The sequence below is a fragment of the Sciurus vulgaris genome (assembly GCF_902686455.1).
Source record: "Sciurus vulgaris genome assembly, chromosome: 6".
Classification (NCBI taxonomy): Eukaryota; Metazoa; Chordata; class Mammalia; order Rodentia; family Sciuridae; genus Sciurus; species Sciurus vulgaris.
The window spans coordinates 33,905,463-33,927,822 of NC_136466.1; positions in this window are offsets into that span (position 1 = coordinate 33,905,463).

Genomic DNA, 22,360 nt, shown 5'->3' on the forward strand with positions numbered 1-22,360 from the left:
ACTATTCAAATTCATCATGTTATACACTAATCCCATAAATACCTCACTTTCCTCCACACCAATAACCTATTATAATTTTGCAAGACTTGACCAAACTCTAAAATACTCTCATATCCTGAATGGAAAGCTCTTTCACCTGCAGATGTTCTCACCCAAATATCCATGGATGATTCTTCTTTCAGTCCTTCTTTGACTGCCTCTACTTACATGATCCAAGGGTGTCACAAGACAGAACACATACACACTCATACAAATGCAAATACACACATGGACAATACAAATTCAAGCACATGCACAGACACACAACCATCACCATCCGCTATTTGTAGTACCAAAAAATGCACCAGATATGTGCAAATACATACACAGAATTCCTCAAGACATACAAAAACCTTATATTTTACTATTTTTGCCAAATTTACACCTCAGATAAAATACACTACATAAACAATTCTCATATATGATGAAATAATTTATAAACGTTTTACACGCTTTCACATAGGTCTTTTGTTCTCCTAAGATTTGAACATTTGTTTCCTAAAAAGTCAATAAATTACATAGAAGAGTTCCATGACATGCTCCCTCTGATATGCTTCTAGTACAGAATTTAGAGGAATTGCTCTCTTCCACCTCCTTCCACCTGTTCAATTCCCATTTCACTAGGCCAATAAATCCTTTTCATGCCCAAAGTATGATGAAAGATTCATGAAATCTTGCTATGTATATGTGTGAATGAAGAGGGGTGCGGCTGTCTTATGGGATACAAAAGGAGGGGATTCCTCCAAAAAGAAGGCAAGAATTCAAACCATTTCATTTTCTGAGAAGATTCATATAGAGGTAGACCTTTTCCATGTGTCCACAAAAGAACTCCTAATGGGCAGTGATATCAGTTTGGACAGTATAGCATAAGATGGAAGGAAGGGTATTGACAGAGGAGCAGAGCTGCCTCCACTGGAGGAGAGTCCAAGAACCAGAACCCCTGAGTGACTGGTGTGCCTGCAGAGTGGCTAAAGGTGTATGGGTTACTGCTCGTTCTTCCCAAGCTTGGAGGCCCTTCAGGATCATGTGCAACATCAGGTCAGTGGAGCTATACCTACCAGGCTTTCCATCTCATCTTTGGCAGAACAAAGGAGCCAAAGGATGGGGCAGGAGAAGAAGGAGAGAGGAACGGGAGGGAAATGGAGAAAATGACTATGTACATAATAAGTAAAAATAGTTGGAGATGAGGACAGGCTTGTGGAGAAGAGACCAGTATAGATAAAACGACCTGAGTCCTATGGGAAACATGCTTTTCAGGCCTGGAGCTATGAGCAGAATGATAGAATATTGATGACAACTTGACTGGCTTTTAGGGAAAGAGAGAGATAATGACAAAGGCTTTAGAGGGATATTGTACTTTGGCTTCTCCTTTCTCAAGTCTCCATATGTAATTTATTGTGGCTCTTCTCACCTGGCTCTTCTCATGATCCTCCAGATCAGATAACCTTCACTTCATTCAACCTGTTTGACTCTGCACACTTCTAAAGATGAATTTTAATTCTTGTTATTTCATCAAAGAAACAAAAACAATAACATGAAAGTTTAAAAAGTGACAATTCACTAGGATATATACTTATATATGTTATGTATCACTTTTTACTTTACAACTTCCCCAAAGCATATAACTTTGTGAATTGTCAATAACAACACTTTTAAAATTGTTATTTTTTCTTTTTTGTTCCTCTGATTAAGGAAAGCAAAATAATGGTCAAGTATTAAAATTTGTCTTTGAAATTGCACACAATGAAATACTTTGAATGAAGTGAAGTATGGTATTCAAGCTGGAGGGTTAAGACAATAAGCCTTATGTTTGTGTCTACAATAGATAAGTATGGACTTGAGAAGATGGAAGTAGACCTCAAAGCCAGAAGATGAAGTACTATGTCTTTTGCCTTTGCTGTAACCAGCAAGTGTGCCATGGTCACATTTTCTGCCCTCTGCCCAATAGGTTTATTTCTTTCACTCATAAGAATCTCTAACTTCCCAATCCAAATTTAGGCAAGTCAGACATCAGTCAAGTGAGAGTTATGTTTCTCTACCTGGCCTTTATTATTGACCTAGAGGTAAACATCTATGCAAGTTGGATAATCTGTGCTGATAGCATGGAGAATTAAAAAGGGAGACAAAGAGATATTGTTGAGAAGTGCTGAAATTCTCTTGCAATTCTAAGGAAGATCTATGAACTTCTGAAGCTGATCTTGCCTCAATTTCTCTTTTTTGAAATTTTGGATGCATGTAGCTATTAATTTTTTCCCTGAATACTTCTGCTAAATCTTCAATAAAGTTTTGTTTTTCTTAAATAACTTGAGACAGCTACAGCATAGTCAGCAAATATAACTGAGTAAATATAAACTACATCTAACAAGGTAAGTTCTTCCACATTAATAAATTGAGTTGGTAAATTGTAGAAAGAAGTAGAAAAATTATCATCGTAAGACTTTATGCTGAAACAGGAAGGGATAATTAGCTCTGTGTACACAGTATGACCTTGGTTGATTAGGGAGATGCATTAGAAATATTTGGAGGTAAAAACAAAATTAATGGGCTCTGATACAGGAAATGGGTTTAAATCCCTCACTGCCATTAAACACCTATGTACTCCTTCTGAGATGACTGTTTTGTCTTGAAAAGATTCTTAAATGGATGGCATTTGTGATGGTGATTAGACAAAGGTTAAAAAACCTAATAAAGGTACAAGGTATCACTCAATGTATTTTTCCAACTTTTTAAAGACTTTTTTTTACCTTTGATTTTCAATGTTTTTAATTATGATATATTTGGGCATAAGTTTTATTTCCTAATTTTAAGTTAATCTTGTTAGAGATTTTCTAAGCTTTTAAAACTGTTAATTTTATAGAAAGAAGACTCACAAATATTAGAAAAAAATAATCCAGAGGACTTCCATATAACCATTATCTACCTTCTAGTTCCCCAAATATAATTATATATTTGAACATACAATTACTATAACTACTTTTTACTTCAGGATTTTGAATATGAAGGCCACCTTAATGAATGAGAGGAAATTTTATGAGTGGTAACAATCCTGAAACAACATCCATGAAACATACATGTGTTTGATGGCACAGAGACCAGATAATAGTTTTCCTAATGTTTGGTTTCTGGTTTTGGATTTTGTTGTTATTGCTTCATTCTCTACAATATCAGCAGTTTCAAAAGGTTGATCTTGAACCATATATTGTGATCCCTGCCCAGATTCAGGTAGCAGGAGAGAATTCCTCTGCCCTAGAATATTCCTGCTGCATGTTCCCTGCAAACAAGTTTATTTTCATGGACACACATGGTAAATTAGTTGCAAAAGCAGGAACTGAGTTTGGGTAGGTGGTGCATCTGAGCTGCTTGCCAGATTCTTGTTCACTTCCCTCATATATAATAAGCACAGTCATGATGCAAAAGACTCAGACTCATGTTGAGAGTGGTAACAGAATTTGAGAGAGAAGTTACTGAAATCGGGGTGTCTGATGCCTTCATGGCTGTGGCATGCCTGGTGCCTGGGAAGGTTTCTGTGCAAGGGCACAGGATGCTTAGCTGCTGTGGCAATGCCCTGCATGAGGAGGCTCTGTGCAAGAGTCCTATGAGCTCTGACCTTGATCTCAGGCACACAGCATCTGGGAAGGAAGGAGTTCTTATGCTAAACAACCACAATGTTTTGACCCACTCTGCTTTTCCAGTTCCTGCCCTCTTCATTGCAAGTCTTAACAATGGACTTCCTTGAGAGCTACACAAAGCTCCTAACATTGCACTTTGCAACTATGGATTGCTACTGTGGAAAAGTTACATGATGTCCTAGTTTCTGTAACTTTCCTGAATACAAAGAATAATGCTTACATGGTCTTTAACCTGATAATGAGATATATAAATAAAGATCGGTGGCATAACTCTTTAGATCCACCTCCCTATCAGAGAGCAGAGCTCCACCTGATCTCAGCTTAATCTTTAAGATCTGTGTCTGTGAATCTTTATTTTCCAGTCCCCTTCAACCGTCACCAGACCCAAGAGTTTGGTTGCACTGGTCGTGGCAGAATCATACAAATACAAACAAATATGCAACATACAGAAAAACATGTATGCCAACATACACACACAATCATCACTATCCAATTTTAACAACACCAGAAATATTCACCAGATATGTACAAGAACATACATAGAATTCCAAAAGATATACCGCCAGCTCATATTCCACATATTTCTGCCAGGTTTACAATTCAGATAAGGCACATCACACACATAATTCTCAAACATGACAGATACATTTATATATATTCCACAGGCCCACACACAGGGCCATTCTCATGGCCATCCTGTCCCTTTACAGGTGGAATATTCTTTCCTAAAATGCAATAAACTACATTAAGGAGTTCAATGACCTGGACCCACTGAGATGCCTCCAGTACAAAATTGGAGGGATTGGAGTCTTCCTGCCCCTTTCCATATATCCAGTTCCAAAGAACTTGGACAAAATCCCTTTATATCTTCAGTACAAGTGAAAAAGGAAAAAGTTAATAAAGTTTATAACATGAATATCCAAATGAAGAGGTACATGGGATACAAAAGGAGGTCTGTCAGACCTCTTATTTTCCTCTTGGGCAGACAGACCAGCAGAGCTGACTCCTCTGGCTGAGAGTTCCAGGGTCAGAACCCAAGTAGTTGGCAGGCCAGGAGAGTGGCTGTAGATATAAGGGCTGCTGCTGAGCATTCCCTAGCTTGGAGGCCCTACAGGATCATGTACACCATGGGGTCAGTGAGCATTTCAGGTGCCAGGCTTTTCATCTCACCTTTGCCATAATAAAGAGACAAAGGAAGAGGCAAGAGAAGAAGGAGAGGAAAATGGAGACAATGACTTCTGGACACAGTAAACATAGCTGAGATGAGAATAGGCTTGGGGAGAAGTGACCAGAATACCTTACTAGCTTAGTAATAAGCTTACTAATGTGGGAAACATGCTTTTCATGCTTAGAGCTATGAGGAGGAGAGTAGAAGATTCATGACAACTTGGAAGGAGTTTGGAGAGAGTGCTGTTGACAATGCAAATGCATATTGTAGTTTGGATTCTCACTCCCCTTAAGTCTACATCTCACTTATTTTGTGCTTGAACACCCAGTTCTTCATGTTTTCTTAAATGCCAGATTTCTCTTCCCTTCATTCTGCTTATTTAATTGTGTGCACGTTCAAACAAATTTCAATTTTTGTACTTCACTATCTGCCAATCAGAGGAACAAAAACAATAACATGAAAGTTTAAAAAAGAACATTCAGTGGCAAATATTGAGAATAATAGTAACAATAAATGTTGGCAATGATGTGGGGAAAAAGGAATACTTATACATTGCTGGTGGGAGTGCAAATGTGTGCAACCACTTTGGAAAGTAGTATGGAGGTGCCTTAGAAAGCTTGGAATGCAGCATTTGACCTAGCTATCCCATTCCTCTGTTTATACCCAAAGGACTTAAACTTAGCATACTACAGTGATACAGTCATATTAATGTTTATAGCAGCTCAATTCACAATAGTCAAGCTATGGATCCAACTTAGGTGCCCATCAACAGATGAGTGGATAAAGAAAATGTACTATACATACACAATGGAATATTGCTCAGCTATAAAGAAGAATGGAAATATGGCATTTACCAGTAAATGGATGAAACTGGAGACTATCATGCTAACTGAAATAAGCCATTTCCAAAAAGCCAAAGTCGAAATGTTCTCTCTAATATGCAGATGCTAACACACAACAAGAGAGGGAAAGGAGGAGAATACAAGTTCATTGGATTAGACAAAAGGGAATAAAGGGAAGGGAAGGAAATAGGAAAGACAGAATAAATCAGACATAAATTTCCTTTGCTCATAAATAAACACATTGCCAGTGTAATTCCACATTATGTACAACCACAAGAATGGGATCTTAAATGGAATGGGTTGTACTCCATGCATGTATAACATGTCAAAATATACACCACTTTCATGTATATCTAAAACAACAAAAAATCATCAGAAAGAAGATACAAATTGACCATGCACAATAGTATAAACTTATATATAATTTTTGTATCACAGTTTGCTTTATCACCTACCCCCACACATATATAATTTTTGAATTGTCAATAATGATATTTGTTAAATTTTCATTTTCTTCTTCTGGCTCCTCTGAATGAGGAAGGCCAAGTAACAAAAACTAAAATTTGTCTTTGAAACTGCAGATAAATAACTTAAATGAAGTGAAGCACAATATCTGGGCTGCTGGGTTATGGTGAGAAGCCTGGGTTTAAAGATTGAAATTGAATTCAAAGTGAGTATATCTTAACTGCTCTGTACTGTGCAAGTGAGTTGCATGTATTGGCTTTTGCTGGCATCAGCCCATTGACTTATTTCTTTAACTGATAAGATTCTCTATTCTATCTATGGGCAGGTCAGTCAGATCAACTAAGTGAGATCCATACTTCATTACCAGGGCATTAGCACTGAAGTATAGGTAAACATCTATTCATGTATGTTGGACAATCTATGGTGATAGCTTGGAATTAAAAAGTAAAAGATATGGAGGGTGAGTTTTCTTTTGCAATTTTATGTAAGTTCTATGAGATTCTGATGGTGGTCTTGTTCAATTATTCTTTTAAAATTTCTGATTGTCACAACTGTTAATTCTCTGAACATCTGTAAGAAAAATTCAATAAAGTTTTGTTTTTCCTAAATAAACCTGAGTCATTGTTGTTTGTTAGTCAGTGTACCTTAGTTGATGATGTACAGTAGCTCTGACAAGGTAATTATTTCCATATTAATAGCAACTTCACATTATGTACAATCACAGTAATGGAATCCTAATTAGATTAAATTATAATCCATATATGTATAATATGTCTAAATACTCTATCATCATATATGTCTAAAAAGAACAAATAGAAAATTAAAAACATTATTTGAGATTGTAAATCACAGTATCACCAACAGATTAGACCACATTGAAGAAAGATTTTCATGCCTCAAAGAAAAATATATAATCTTGAAAATGAAGTTGACCATAAAGAAAATGTTAGGAAACCATTGTAACAACATACGAGAATCCTAAATAACACTAAGAGATCAGATTAAGGAATCACTGAAGTAGACAAGGACTGAAAATTCAAACTAAAGGGGCACACAATATTTTCAATGAGATAGCATTGTAAAATTTCCAAATCATAGGAATGAGATAGAAATTCTAATAGAAGAGGTTTATAACCTAGATTCTATATTAATAGAATCCAGTGACAGCATGGTAGATGAAGTATCAGGAAAGGAGTTCAGAATATATATAATTAAAATGATTCATGAAGCAAAGAATGAGAAAAAAGAGCAAATGCAGGCAATGAATGATCAGTCCAATAAGCAGTTGAAATAGAACCTGCAGGAAGCAAAAGGGTAATTTCAACAAAGATAGAGATCCCCCCCCAAAAAAAAAAAAACCAAACCAAAACAAAACAAAACAAAAAAACTAAAAAACAGAAATCCTTGAAATGAAGGAAACAATACACCAAATTAAAACTCAACAGAAAGCATCATCAACAGACTAGATCACTTTGAAGACAGAATCTCAGACAATGAAGACAAAATATTTAATCTTTGAAATAACATTGATGAAACAAAGAGGATGGTAAGAAATCATGATCAGAACCTCCAAGAAATATGGGACATCATGAAAAGACCAAATTTAAGAATAATTGGGATTGAGGAAGGCACAGAGATACAAATGAAAGAAATGAACAACCTATTCAATGAAATAATATCATAAAATTTCTCAAACCTGAAGAATAAAGTGGAAAGTGAATTACAAAAGGCTTACAGAACACCAAATGCACAAATTTACAACAGATCCACACGAAGGCACATTATAATGAAAATGTGTAACATACAAAATAAATATAGTTCTTTGAAGATTGCAAGAGAAAAGCATCAGATTACACATGGGGGTAAAACCATGGGGATATCAGCAGATTTGTCAGTCCAGACTCAAAAGCTGGAAGGGCCTGGAAGAACTTATGTGAACTCTGAAAACCATGGTTGTCATCCAAGAATCCTATACTGAGCAAAACTAACCTTCACATTTGAAGATGAAATAAAATCTTTCTATGATAAAGAAAAGTTCAAAGATTTTAGAAACAGAAAGCCTGTGCTACAGAATGTTCTCAAGAAAATATTCTATGAGGAGGAAATAAAAACAACAATGTAGGTCAGCAAAGGGAGAAACTACCTTAAAGGAAAAACCATTTGAAGGAGAAACCAAGTCAAGTTAAAAACCAAAAATAAGCCCAAATGACTGGGAATACAAATCATATCTCAATAATTACCCTGAACATTAATGATATAAACTCATCAATCAAAAGACACAGACTGGAAGAATGGATTAAAAAGAAAGACCCAAAATATGCTGCCTTCAAGAGACTCATTTCATATATAAGGACATCCACAAACTGAAAGTGAAAGGATGGGGGAAAACTTACCACAACACAGACACAGTAAAAAAATGGGGGTTTCCATCCTTATTTCAGATAAGTGGACTTCATGCCAAAGTTAGTCAGAAGGGATAAAAAAGAATATTTCATACTACTTAAGGGAACCATGACTCAGGAAGACATAATGATCATAAATATTTATGCCCCAGACAATGGTGCATCCATGTACATCAAACAAATCCTTCTCAATTCCAGGAATCAAATAGACCACAACACAATAATTCTGGGTGACTTTAATACACCACTATCACCATTGGATAGATTTTCCAAACAAAAACTAAAGGAAGAAACCATAGAACTCAATAACACAAACCAATAAGTTAGACTTAATAGACATATATAGAATATTCTATCCATCAACAAGTGAATTCACTTTCTTCTCAGCAGCATATGGAACCTTCTTGAAAATAGATCATATGTTATGCCACAAAGCATACTGCCTTGTGTTCTATCAGATTATAATGGACTGGGAGTAGAAATCTATGATGAAATAAAAAACACAAATTACTCCAACACCTGCAGACTAAATGATATTCTATTGAATGAAGTATGGATAACAGAAAACAACAGGGAGGAAATAAAAAAAAATTCTTAGAGGTAAATGAGAACAAAGATACAATGTATCAGAATCTCTGGGACACTATGAAAGCAGTACTTAGAGGAAAATACTTTGAATGAAGCACATTCAAGGAAAGAATGAAAAGCCAACAACTAAATGACATAACTTTACATCTCAAAGCCCTAGAAAAAGGACAGACCAACACCAAAAGTAGTAGAAGACAGGAAATATTTAAAAATCAGGGCTGATATCAATGAAATTGAAACAATTCAAAAAATTGACAAAACATAAAGTTGGTTCTTTGAAAAAATATTAAAAAATTGATAAACCCTCAGCCACACCAATAAAGAGGAGAGAGAAAACTGAAATTACTAAAATTCATGATGAAAAAGGAAGTATAACAGACACCACTGAAATAATAACATAATGAGAAGCTACTTTGAAAATGTATACTCCAACAAAATAGAAAATCTCAAAGACATTGAAAAATTTCTAGAGACGTATGTTCCTCCCAAACTGAACTAGGAGGACATACACAATTTAAACAGATCAATATCAAACAATGAAATAGAAGAAGCCATCAAAAGTCTACCAAACAATAAAAGTCTTGGGACCAGATGGATTCCCAGCCGAGTTCTATAAGATCTTCAAAGAAGAACTCATTCCAATATTTCTCAAAGTATTTCAGGAAATAGTAAAGGAGGGTACCCTACCAAACTCATTGTATGAAGCTAGTATCACCCTCATACCAAAACCAGACAAAGACACATCAAGGAAAGAAAATTTTAGACTTAACTCTCTAATGAATATAGATGCAAAAATCCTTTAAAAATTCCTGGCAAATCACCTACAAAGCATATTAAGAAGATAGTGCACCAGGATGAAATACAGTTCATCCCAGGAATGCAAAGTTGATTCAACATCTGGGAATCAATAAATGTAATTCATCACATCAATAGACTTAAGATTAAGAATCATATGATTATTTCAATTGATGCAGAGAAAGTGTTTGACAAAATAAAACACCCCTTCATGCTCAAAGCACTAGATAAAATAGGGAAAGTAGGTACATACCTCAACATTGTAAAGGCTATTTATGCTAAGCCCACGACCAACGTCATTCTTAGTAGAGAAAAACTGAAAGCATTCCCCCTAAAACCTGAAACCACACAGGGATGCCCTGTTTCACCACTTGTATTCAACATCATCCTTGAAATACTAGCCAGAGCAATTAGACAGACTAAAGAAATTAAAGGAATACAAATAGGAAAAGAGGAACTCAAGCTGTCACTATTTGCTGATGACATGATTCTATAGCAGATCCAAAAAACTCCACCAGAAAACTTCTAGACCTCATAAATGAATTCAGCAAAATAGTAGGATATAAAATCAACACGCATAAATCTAAAGTATTTTTATTCATAAGCAATGAAACATCTGAAAGGGAAATGAGAAAAACAACTCCATTCACAACTGCCTCAAAAAATAAAATAGTTGGGATTCAATCTAACCAAAGATGTCAAAGATCTCTACAATGAGAACTACAGAACATTAAAGAAAGAAATTGAAGAAGACCTTAGAAGATGGAAAGATCTCCCATATTCTTGGATAGGCAAAATTAATATTATCAAAATGGCCATACTTCCAAAGGTGCTATACAGATTTAACACAATTCCAATTAAAATCCCAATGACATTTCTCATAGAAATAGAGAAAGCAATCATGAAATTCATCTGGAAGAACAAAAGACCCAGGCAGGAAAGCAATCCTGGGCAGGAAGTGGGATACAGGAGGTATCACAATACCAGATCTTAAACTCTACTATAGAGCAATAGTAACGAAAAAAGCATGGTGTTGGCACCAAAATAGACAGGTAGACCAATGGTATAGGTAGACCAATGGTATAGGTTAGAAGACACAGAGACATACCCCCATAAGTACAGTAATCTCATACTAGACAAAGGTGCAAAAACCTTCCAATGGAGAAAAGATAGCCTCTTCAACAAATGGTACTGGCAAAACTGGAAATCCATATGCAGTAAAATGAAAGTAAACCCCTCTCACCATGTACAAAACTCAAATCAAAATGGATCAAGTATCTAGGAATTAGGCCTGAGACCCTTCACCAAACAGAAGAAAAAGTAGTCCCAAATCTCCAACATGATGGCTTAGGACAAGACTTCCTTAACAAGACCACCATAGCATAAGAAGTAAAAGCAAGAATCAATAAATGGGATAAATTCCAACTAAAAAGATTTTTCTCAGAACAGAAACAATCAATAAAGTGAAAAGAGAGCTTACAGGGTTGAAGAAAATCTTTTTCACACACACTTCAAACAGAGCACTCATCTCCAAAGTTTATCAAGAACTTAAAAAACTTTACACTCAAAATACAAAGAACCCAGTCAATCAGTGGGCTAAGGAAATGGGCAGACACTTCACAGAAGAAGGTATACACATGATCAAATATATGAAAAAGTGCTCATCATTCCTAGTAATTAGAGAAATGCAAATTAAAACCACCCTAATATTTCATCTAACTCCAATTAGAATGACTATTATCAAGAACACAAGCAATAATAAGTGTTGGCGTGGATGTGGGGGAAAAGGCACACTCATACATTGCTGGTGGAGTTGCAAATTGGTGCAGCCACGCTGGAAAGTAGTATAGAGATTTCTCATAAAACTTGGAATGGATCCACTATTTGATCCAGCTATCTTGCTCCTCATTTTATACCCAAAGAACCTAAAATCAACATACTACAGTGATGCAGCCACATCAATGTTCATAGCAACTGAATTCACAATAGCTAGATTATGGAACCAACCTAGATGCCCTTCAATTGATGAATGGATAAGGAGACTGTGGTATATATACACAGTGAAATATGACTCAGCCATAAAGAAGAATAAAATTATGGTATTTGCTAGTAAATGAATAAAGTTGGAAAATATCATGCTAAGTTGTATAGGCCAACCCCCAAAAGCCAAAGACTGAATGTTTGCTCTGATAAGTGGATGATGATATACAACAAGGGAGGGGTAGTGGGGGGACGAAAAGAACGAAGAAATTTTGACTGGTATAGAGGAATGGGGAGGGAGGGTAGAGGGGACAGAAAGATAGTAGAATGAAATAGAGAGTAGTACCCTATGTATATTTATAATTACATGAATGGTGTGAATCTACATTGTGTACAACCATAGAAATGAAAAGTTGTACCCCATTTGTGTACAAAATGTATCAAAATGAATCAAAATGTAGTCTGTAAAAATAAAAAAAATTAATGAAAAGAGAGGTTTGTAGAATTTCAAATAGACAAACACAATAGATCTACTTCAATACACATTATAATGAAAATGCGTAATATACAGAATAAGAATAGAATTTTTCAAAGTGCAAGAGAAAAATAGCTAGTCACACACAGAGATAAAGCAATTCAAATTTCAACTGATTTCACAATCCAGCTAAAATTACTTAGAGGAGACAAAAATTACTTCATACTGGTTAAGGGAATTATCCAAGAGCAAAACAGAAAAGTTGTAAATATCTATGCCTCAATCAATGGTGCATCTGTGTACATAAAATAAACTCTTCTTGATACTAAAAATCAAATAGAACACAGTAAAATAATACTGGATAATGTTATCCCTGTCTCTCACCACTGGAAGATCATCCAGACATAAACTAAGATGAGTTATCTGACATTAGACAAGGGTACCAAAAATATACATTGGAGAAAAGGTTGCTTTTTAAACATGTGGTGATGGGAAAGCTGGAAATCCATTATGCAGGAGAAAGAAATGTAACTTCCATCTCTCACCCAACACAAAATTAAAGTGGATCAAAGACCTAGGAATTAGACCAGAAATTGTGCAACTGGTAGAAGAAACTGTAGACCCAACACTCCAACCTTTCAGCACAGAAAACAACTTCCTTAATAAGTCTCCTAATGGCACAAGAAATTCAATAAGTGGGAGTGCATCAAATTAACAAACTTTTGAACAGCAGAGGAAATGAGCATGAAGAGAGTGCTTACAGGATGGGAGAGATCATTGAAAACCAGCTGCTCATGTAGTGTGTTCATATCCAGAATATAGAAAGAACTCAAAAGCTTAACACTAGAAACAACTTGATTAATAAATGGGTAAAAGAGTCAAACAGATATTCTCTAGAGATGAAGTAAAAGTGGTCAACAAATATATGAAAAAATGTTCAACATTAGGGAAATGAAAAATAAAAGTACACTGAGATTTAATTTTATTTAAGTCTGAATGGCAATTATAATAAATAGTGTTGAGTTGGATGTGGGGAAAAGGTATATCCATATCTTGTTGGTGGGACAGCAAACTGGTGCAACCACTCTGGAAAGCAGTATGGACACTCCTCAAAAAACTTGTAATGGAACCACCCTCTATATGACCCAGCTAATCCATTATTTTGTATGTATCCCAAAGATTTAAAAGTAGTTTATATTGCTGGTGGGACTGAAAATTGGTTCAACTCCTCTGGAAAATAGTATGAAGAGTCCTTAGAAAACAGAAAATGGAACTACCATTTGACCCAGTTATTCCACTCTTTGGTACATACCCAAAGGACTTAAAATCGGCATACTACAGTGGTACAGTCACATCAATGCTTATAGCATCTCAATTCACAATAGCTAAGCTATGAAACAAACTTAGGTGCCCTTCAACAAGTGAATGGATATAGAAAATTTGCATATACACAATGGATTATTACTCATCCATTAAAAGAATAAGTTTTGCCTTTTTCTGGTAAATGAATGCATCTGGAGACTATCATGCTATGTGACATAAGACAATACCCATAAAACAAAGGCCCAATGTTCTTTCTGATATGCATATGTTAACCTACAACAACAGAGGGTAAGGAGGAGAATAGAAGTTCATTGGATTAGACAAAGGGGAATGAAAGTAAATGAGGGGAAATTCAAGTCGGAAATACAGTAGAATGAATTGGATATAACTTTCCTATGTGTCACAATGTGTACAACCAAAATATGGGAACCTAATTAGAATGAGTTATACTCCTTGTATGTATAATTTGTCAAAATGCACTCTACTGTCATGCATAGATAAAAAGAAGAAATAAAAATATTAAGGTCAGCGTACTATAGGCATGCATCCACATCAATGATCATAGAAGCACAATTCACAATAGCCAAGTTATGAAACCAACCGAGATGCCCTTCAACAGATGAATGGGTAAGAAAATGTGGTATAAATACAAAATGGTGTACAACTCAGTCATAAAGAAAAATGAAATTATGGCATTTGCTGGTAATTAGAACTGGAGACTAGTGTGCTAAGTGAAATAAATCAGTGCCCAAAAGTCAAAGTTTAAATGTTTCCTTTGATATGGAGGACCTAGCTCAAATAAGTGGGGAAAAGACAAAAAGTAAAAATGGGAAGGGAATCCCATCAAAATTGAAGAAAGAATGGCAGACTAGATAAAGGTGATTAAAAGTGTGGGAGAAGGGATGGGATAAGGGAAGAACAGTGCAATGAATATGAACTACATTTCCTATGTACATGTATGAATATACCACAGTGAATCTCACAATCATGTATATACACAAAACATTAGTAAAAAAATAATCTAAAGGTAAATAGCAGAAAAATCATTAAATGGAGGAAAGGCATCAGGGAGGGAGGAGGAGAGAGAAAGGGGAAGTACTGGGGATTGAATTAGAGCAAATGATATTCCAGACTTTTGTAATTATGTCAAAATGAATCCTAATGTTATATATAACTAAAAAGAACCAATGAAGTAATTCTTTCCCTAAAAAATGGTGAACCCAACTACTATATATAATGCTCTAATTAAAAATAAAAAGAAGCTAAACACTGAGTTAAAAAGCCAAACAACTGGAAACTTAGATTAAAAAAAAAAAAAAAGAAATGCTAAAGCTAGCAGCATTGTAGGATGAAGCATCAGATTCAACTATGTCTCTCCTAGAAGTTCGGGAAAAAGAGGAAAGATAATTTACAGAGAAAAGCACCCAATAGAGTGTGAGATATAACTGATTTCTTACTGTATTTTTTCACTTTGTTCCATATGCATATTTGTAAACAATCAGTCCATCACACGTTATAACCTGACTCAATTTTAACCAATTGATATGAACTATTCACACCAAGCTCACACATTCACCCCACACCAGTTGACTGCAATATGTATATAACATGCATTACAGATGCTTTCATTAAAGTTCTTGGTACTCTTGAAGAATTAAATCCTGGGTGGTGTGCTTGGTTCACATTTTAAACAGAGACAGTGACATAGTACCACATATACTTAATAATTTCAAAACCCAAATTTTACCAAATGTTTCATTTGTGGTTGTGGATCTGTAGAATGTTACGGAGAAAGAATGAACTTGTGAAAATGTAGGGGAAGCTGAATAGTACCCAAGGTATTAAATACGGATTGTGGGCTTGTAGAGTGTTAAAGGCAGTGTCAAGGTAGAAGCACTGAGTATTGAAACATACCAGTTCTCTGTTCAAGACAGAGGTAACTGCACAAGAAAAGTGTTCATGTGTGTGTGGAGGGTGGTTGTTAAATAGGATGGAGAGATGGATGCTAGAAGGTGGGCAGGACTTAACAAGCTGCTTTAGTTATAAGTTCTTGTCACTATGTTGAGCTAGAGTGTTTGCTCAGATATTGTGGTTCTTCTGTGTGTAAAATTATGCCTTGGAAACTAAAAATTGGAGTGTGTGAGACTTCTGGCTCAGTGTCAACAGATTTTTCAAAGAAAATATAGAGGGAAATGAGAGGGAGGAAGGGGGCAAGGGTATGAAAAATGGTGGAATGAGCAGACATCACTATCCTATGTACATGTATGACTATATGAATGGTATGAATCTACATTGTGCACAACCATAGAAATGAAAAGATGTACCTCATTTGTGTACAATGAATCAAAATGCAGTCTGTAAAAATAAAAAAAATAATTAAAAAAAGAAAATTTGGCAAAATTATAGAAGTCAAGAGTTCTACTACCACATACCCTCTAACACCATCAGAAATAGAGCTTTATTGGATGGCACGTAGGCCAATCAAGATGAAGGAAGACTAATCCAAACCCAAACGTATGTGCTAATATGATCCTCATATAGGTTTGCTTTCTGTCAAGGTATACAATTTATTTTCTATAAAGTAATGGGCAGTATCTATTCTTAGAGCTTGGCACATGATTTCCAGAAAATATTTTGTTTGAATAACTGAAGAATTCCAAATACAGCTCCATTACGTTTCCAATACAGCTTCATTTTTCTTGGAACTTCAAACTTACACATTATTAACCACATCTTATGTGCTTCTGGAAGACAAAGACCTGGTTCTTGAGGATAAAATTTCATTCTCTGACTCAGATTATTTCTCCTTTGATTCCTCTTGCCATATACCCACTCTGTCTCATGCTATCAATGGGAAAGGCAAAACATCATAGTCTAGGTAGAGCAAGAGGGTGGGAATCTGAGATTCCGGAAGAAAACCAGCTCAGCATCTCTGCTCAGGCCCTGAGAGAAAGGTGTATTTGGCACCCAGTCCTAATCTTCATCTCCCTTGTTTGGGATCTGAATCTCTGTTTCTGTCTCGTCAACAGAATTTCATAAAAATATCTTTACGTTGTGAGTGTGGGGAAGAAACTCTGTGTTTATGTTGTGTGGAAAAGTGTCATGTGAGATAAAAGAGATGAATTCATGAAAATAGTGTCCTCAGCTTGTATTCTCAGCCAGACTTAAAAGCAAAGAACAGAGATTAAAATATGCTTAGCAGTACCCCAGTAACACTTGGCATGTGAAAATGTAGAAGAACCAAGAATTGTCATTTAATCATCCTTTTGACAATATTATAGATAATGAAATGTCAAATATGACTTAGCAATCTCCAACTATAAAACACAACTACAAGGTAGATCCATTGAATATAACAACATATTTTAAGTTGTAGGAGGATGTCTTAATCTACAATTATGTAGGGGTGGCACAAAAATATGTTTAAATCTAATGAGGATATCAAAATACTATCAAGAAAAAATTTTTAAAAATTAATCAGTGGTTTAAAATGTTTTTTTCATTCTAAAAATTTTTTTCAATTTTGAATGAATGAACACACCCAATAATTCCCACATTGTTGGTCTCTGAGCACAAAATGTGCACCAAATAGGACTTCAGAGATGAAAACATTCTTTCAGTGATAATTTTGTAATCCTTTGAATTCAAAGATATGAACCATTCTCTGAAGATATACGTGAAGAGAAATCAGAAAAACTAGAGATTTTTGATGTGATACAAGTAGAATTGATTCAAAGGGACACAAAATATGGAAGAAAAGAAAACCATATCCAACAACTCAGAATGTGCACTTAAGTTGGAATTTTCCAAGATATGCTCTGAATGTGAGGAGGAGAGATGACCAGCTCAGAATCCTCTGTGGATCAGGTACACTGTGCATGTATGAGAAGGACGCCACACTGCCGAGGCCACGTGAGAGCTGTGTCTGGTGAGAGTAAGTGGGCTCCCCACAGAAAGCACTGACAAGTGTTGGAGGTGCCTTGAGGAACCAGTGGCAGAGACTTCAGTGGAGTCTCCCACACAAGATAGAACACTCTACTTCTCACAGGGCTCTGGTCCTGCAAAGTTTGAGCAGCAGGAGCAAAAGATTAGACTTTGGAAGAGGATACAATGGGGAAAAAGGATCAAATCAGTTCTTTACTGTATTTCCTGTCTGAAAATTTTTATATGGCAATGCAAGGATGACAAACCAAAGGGTTTTACATGCATCCCCATACCAATGTGTATGAGACTCTGTTACACAGCACAAGAACACCCAGGACCAGATATGTGGAATCCAGGCCTTCCCAGATATATCACATCAGCAAATATGTTTGTATACCTAGGTTAGGAACCTTGAAGGGCATTTAGATCCTAATTCTCATGAGAAAAAAAGGCCATGTGTGTTATTGTACATGATTATTTTGGGATGATGTTGAAGATCAAAAGTATGGCACATTCAAGTCTCTATTTTTCAATAACCTGAGACTCAGATAGAATACTCCATAGTGTGGACCTTATGTGTTGGCCCAAGGCCACATACAGACAGCAGAGGACACAGTCTCTGAAAATAACTGCTGTGCCTCTACAGTAGGCAAGCTCTGTTAGAGAGGTATGGGGTAGAGAAGAAGTGGGGATGGACACTTAATAGCACAATGTGCAGTTCCTAGAGAATCCTTCTAATCTTGAACAATTCTAATCTTTAGCTAAATTATCATTTACACGTTTTCATGTATGCTGCTGTCTCTTTCTCCACATGTATGTGCATGTATACCTTCATATCCATGCATATGTAAATATAAATAATTTTTATGATAGTTATACTCCATATCCTTAATGTTCACAACTTATCAGGATGAAATTGAGGTAATAATAAGAGTCAATATTTAGTGATTGCATATCATATTTTAGGTCTGGAACAATTTCCAAGTTCCTGTATACTTTCCAAAAATATTAGGTACGATATTCTAATTCCAGTGATGTCCAACACAAAGCAATAATAATTGCTTTGCACCTTTATTTTGGAATTTTGTGTGGGAACATTACCTTAATAAGTAACTAAATAAATGAGAATAACTTTCACGAGTGGTAACAATGCCTGATACAGAATATCCATTAATCAAATATGTGTCTAATGGCCAGAACCCAGATAATGCCTTTTCTTAGTTTGTTGTTGTTGTTATTGTTGTTTCATTGTCCAAAATTCCAGAAATCTCAAGAGGGTGCTACTGGGCCCATGTGTGGTGGCCCAGACTGGACTCAGGCAGCAGGGGAGAACTCCTGCATCTCGATGTACTCTTCTGTGTCCTCAGAAAGCAAACTGCTTCCTATTGATGGGTGTGGTAAGGCAGATGCAAAGGTAGGATCTGAACTTGGGCACAACATGCAGCTGAGCTGCTAGCCTAACCCTTCCTCACTTTATTTTCCATTCAATACAGGAGAGTGATTCAGAGCAGAGGGAATAATACTGAAGTCTCTTGACAGAAACAAATGGAGAATGTGCATGTAATAATTATGTAGAAGGAAATGGGGGGGTATGAAAAATGGTGGAATGAGACAGACATCATTACCCTGTGTACATGTATTATTACAGGAATGGTATGAATCTACATTGTGTACAACCACTGAAATGAAATGATGTACCCCATTTGTGTACAATGAATCAAAATGCATTCTGGGACTGGGGATATAGCTCAGTTGGTAGAGTGCTTTCCTTGCGTGTACTAAGGCCCTGGGTTCTGTCCCCAGCACCACCCAAAAAAAAAAAAAATGCAGTCTTCAATAAATAAATAAATAAATAAAACAATAAATAAAAAATAGGACAATGTTCCTCAGTGTGGACCTGCATGTAAACACTGGGCCAGTTCTGGGAGAGAGTGGAGAGTGTGAGCTGTGTCTTGGAATTTGGTCAGAAACTCCTCCTCACATGACACAAACTCAAGCTCATACTCTCATGTTGTAATCCTTCCAAATATGTATGGCCCCATTTCACAGTTTTTACTTCTCTTTCATGCATACAAATACCTCTTCTTTCTCTAGTCATTTTCCCCAATTCTATTAGCATTAGGTAGCTACTCCCTTATGCCCTTATTCTAACAAAAAAAAAATGGATTCAATGATTTCACTATTCCCATTATTTCACAGACTTCTACACAGGTGTCCTGCTTTAACTGTATAAGAATTGACCCAACTCTAAAACACTAATATTTCATGTATACATGAAAGTACTTTCTTATATAGACATTTGCACCCAAATTGTTTATGGATAACTCTGTGTTCAGCTCTTCTTTGCACCCTCACATATGTACTAAGTACTCTCATAACAGAGAAAATACCCACACATGAACCCCACCCACAAAAAAGGGCATAAACAGTCATACAGAGTAACACTCATCAGCATCCCTTTTAAGAGCATCAGAAATATTCATCAAATATGTACAAGAACATACAATGAATGCCAGAAGACATACCACAACCTCATTCTGCATATTTGTGCCAGGTACTTACCCCAGATAACATATATGATACAGATGATTCTCACATCACAGATCCATTTACCACATTTCACATGCCCATACACAGGGACATTTTCATGGTCATCTTATCTTCACACATTTGAAAACTTCTTTCCAAGAAATCAACAAATTACATTAAAGTGTTCAACTCCCTTTGAGATGCTGCTAGGACAGACTATGGAGAAATCAGTTTTTTTCCTCTTTTCCACATGTATAATTTCCACCTCAGGGCATGTAAAAAAGAAAGTCTTAAACATTTACTACATGCATGTCTGAATGAATAGCATTTGGCTGCCTTCTGTGATACAGAAGAAGCAGGGAAGCCTTTCAAAAAGAAGGTAGGAATTCAAACCATGGTGTTTTCTGAGGTGACCCCTGTGAAGGTGAATCTATCCCATGTGTCCACAAAAGAACTTCTAACAGACGGTGACATCATCTTGGGCAGTGTAGCACAAGAGGGGAGGAAGCAGCTGACAGACCAGCAGAGCTGCCTCCTCTGGAGGTAAGATCCAGGGTCAGAACCCCTGATGACTGGTGGGCCTGCAGAGTGGCTTCAGGTATATAGAATGCTGGTTTCCCCACCTTGGAGGCCCTTCAGGATCACCTGAAGCAGGTGATTATGCAATGAGGACTTTAGTTGCCATGCATTCCATCTCAACAAAACTGCCCTTAGGTATTCTAGAAAATATCTCTTTCTTATCCCAGTATACACTTCAATTATAACTGAATAATAATTGGATTTAAATAACTAATCATTAAAAACAATCATAACAACTGTTTCTACTTGCATATATTTGAGTTTTTGACTAATCTGTTGTTTTAATCAGCTACTACTAATTTCATATTCACTTTTCTATCTGAATCAGCTTACTGAAGTCCAGAAATCAACAAAGAAGTTCAACTTTAAACTCATCTCCAGAAAACATTAAATATCATTGGTACAGAGTTTGTGTAAAAGTATAGAATATTTCAAAAATTTTATTTTAATGAATACAAAAAGCATAAAAGCATAACAAATAACACAAGGTAATGACATGGTGATCTTGTCATAATCACCTTTTTAATTTTTAATTTTCCATTTCAAGTTAATAAAACGTCACTGCTAATTTGTTTCAAATTACATCATGATCTAAAAGCATGGACATTTCAATAAAGGAATTGATTTTAAAAGAAAATGATTTGTAGTTTCTATAACTTAGCATATTACATATGACAAATAATAGTCACATGTATATCTGCAAGTCATTGGTACACTAACCAACAAGTTTTATAATGTATCATTTTCAGTGATTTCTATCTTCAAAACTAAATGAAAGACATGTTCAGTCACATAAGCAGCATTTTCTAAATAAAATGGTAGATAATTGCAAAATGTCTTAGGTAAAACATTCTCTATAAATACTTTGTTCCCAATTCCCATTCACATTACACAAATGATCAATACTTTGAGAATCATCATAGTATACAGCTTGCATGTTCAAACCTAGAATGATGTCCACATAGAAATAGTCAACAATCACATTGCCTCAATTATAATTTATCATTCATAGATTTCAGTTTCATACTGAGATTTTTACAGAACAGCTCCTGGAAGTCAATCAAAACTTTCAAAACATCACTATTAAAACACCAGTTAACTATCTTCTTGATAAAGGAAGGGAAAGCATGTAAGTCCATCAATTCTTCTCAGTAGTTGCTAAGGAATTTAGAAATCTGGAGGTCCCAAGTATAAAAACAAAACAAAACAAAACAAACAACAACAACAAAATAGGAGTGGAAAACCCCCAAGAGCTTTTCCCACCACAACCCTGAACCTCTCACTTCATACCTGAAGAAAAAGAAATGATTAAGAATGGCAGGTGTTACATGAGGAATAAAGGAAAGTACTACTCCTCTAGACTTGAATTTTTGACTATGGATAGTGAGTAAGGAAATGTGGAAAACTCAATAACTAAAGTGATTTTAGAGTTGGACACTGGAGAGAAGTAAAGGCAGGGGTGTTTTTTCTTTCCAGTAAACTAAGTCAAATTATAGGGACCACATAGCAAAAGTGACAACTAGCAAGATATCTAATAAATTTCTCCATAAATATGTTTATGAGTAGTACAAGCTGCAGATGATTATATACCCAAACCATATTATGAACCCAGGTTAACAGAT